This window comes from Dipteris shenzhenensis, chromosome 3, assembly GCF_047967505.1.
Source record: "Dipteris shenzhenensis isolate YYH24624 ecotype China chromosome 3, Dip_SZ_1.0, whole genome shotgun sequence".
In the NCBI taxonomy this organism is placed as follows: domain Eukaryota; kingdom Viridiplantae; phylum Streptophyta; class Polypodiopsida; order Gleicheniales; family Dipteridaceae; genus Dipteris; species Dipteris shenzhenensis.
In genome coordinates this window covers 15,938,924-15,941,321 of record NC_141598.1, presented here as the reverse complement: position 1 = coordinate 15,941,321, position 2,398 = coordinate 15,938,924, and positions in this window count along the sequence as shown.

Sequence of the window (2,398 nt, the reverse complement as noted above, 5' to 3'; positions counted from 1 at the left end):
AACATGTTGCACAAATCGAGAAAAATCATAAAATTTTGATTGTATTTTAGGGTTAGGGTTTAGGGTTTAGTATTTAGGGTTAAGGATTTAGGGCTTAGGATTTAAGATTTAGTGTTTAGGGTTTAGTGTTTATGATTATATTTTTAGGATTTAGGGTTTAGAATTTAGGGTTTAGGGTTTAGGGTTTAAAATATAGGGTTTAGGGTTTAGCTTTTAGGATTTATGATTATTATTTTAGGGTTTAGGATTTAGGTTTTAAGGTTAAGTATATAAGATCATGAGCTTAGAGTGTAGAATCTAGGGTTTAGAATTGAAAATTAGGTTTTAGAATTTAAGTTATAGGGATTAGGATTTAAGGTTTAGGGATTATAACTATTATATAAGTTTAAGAGCTTAGATTATATAACCTAAGATTTAGGAAACTTTAGGATTTAAGATTTAGGGTGTCAGATTTAAGATATATAGACTATATAAAATATGCATTCTAAAGTATTTAGTTTAGATATATATAGACTATATGTTATATGCTTTCCAAAGTGTTTTGTTTATAGGTACGATACATTGCAAAGGCTTTACTTTAAGTAAGTATAAGTCTACCTAGTCAAAGTATCCTACTGATTAGGGACAAGCACATAGGCTAAAAGCACACCGATTCATATTTTTTTATATTCATGTTGCATGGTGTATCAAAAGGTACGATCCTTTGCAAAGGCTTTACTTTAAGTAGTTACAAGCCTACCTACTCAAAGTATCCTACTGATTAGGAACAAGTACATAGGCTAAAAGCACACCGATTCGAAGAAGTGATGTATGCACACTGATTAGGAACAAGTGCATGGTGTATGAGAAGAAATGAAAAAGTATTTGATAAGAAATATTCGAAGAAATATATATTCCATATCATGGACATTCTAAGAAATATGTATTCCATATCATGGATACCATGGATATCTGGCGCTTGCTAAAGTAAAAAAAATGATATGGATGCAATGATACTGTAGTCTTCTAGATTCTATGGTTTTAAATACCTACCTTACAAATACATTATCTAATTTTGCATTCTTTCGACTAACTAACAAGTATTATACACATGGAATCATGGATATCTGATGGTTACTAAAGTAAAACAATGATATGGATGCAATGATAGTGTAGTCTTCTAGATTCTATGGTTTTAAATACCTACCTTACAAATACATTATCTAATTTTCATTTTTCGACTAACTAACAAGTATTATACACATGGAATAAAAGCATACATGCTAAAAGTAAGTGTGTAAATTTTAATATTTTCTTAATTTTAAAATTAATTTAATTCTTTTATTGACTACTTTTTAAAATTGAAAGATTATTAGTATATAATCTACATAATTTTAAATGTTATTAATGTATAATATTAATTATTTATATATTTATTTAAATTTATATAATAATTAATTTATATTTATATTAGGTTTTAAGTTAATAATGTATAGAAGAGCAATATATTCACTAATTCTTCATTGTTTTAAGACTAAGTATTATATAAAGCACATATGCTAGAAGATCTCCTTTCAACTTTTTTCTTAAATTAATGTATTTATATATTTATTTATATAATAATTATATAATATTTATATTAATTTATAGATTAATAATATATATTTTTAGCAAAATTATATTTTAACATTAGTTAATAAAAATTTATTATATTATGGGGTAAAAATATTATAAATGGATTTCTTATATTAATAAAGTGTAGTGAGAAGAGTTTTTTGAAAAGATTTATGATTAAATTTTGTTTTGAAGTTGTTGCATACGCAATAGGTAGGACATTTGAGTGGTTTTGAGGTTGATAGAGATATTTGTAATAAAGTGTAGTGAGAAGAGTTTTTTAGAGGATTTGTGATAAAATTTTGTTTGAAGTTGTTGCGTACGCAATAGGTAGGGAGGTTTGAGTGCCTTTGAGGTTGAGAGAGAAATGTGTTATAGATTGTTTTTTTTTAAAAAGGAGTTTTTTAGAGAGATTTATGATTGAATTTTGTTTTGGAGTTGTTGCGTACGCAATAGGTAGGGAGGTTCGAGTGGCTTTGAGGTTAAGAGAGAAATTTGTAATAGATTGTTTTTTTGGGTTGATGAGTTTTTTTGAGAGATTTATGATTAAATTTTGTTTTGAAGTTGTTGCATACGCAATAGGTAGGGTTTGAGTGTTAAATTTTGTTTTGAAGTTGTTGCGTACGCAATAGGTAGGGAGGGGTTGTGAGAGTTTGAGTTAAAGAGGAAAATTTGTGGAAAAAAAGATTTAATGCTAAAATGGTTTTTTAAGTTGTTGCGTACACACAAGTTTTTGAGAAAAAGATCGGATTTGAAAAAAAATTTAAATTTATAAAAACTTGATTCTTAGAAGTTCTTGCGTACG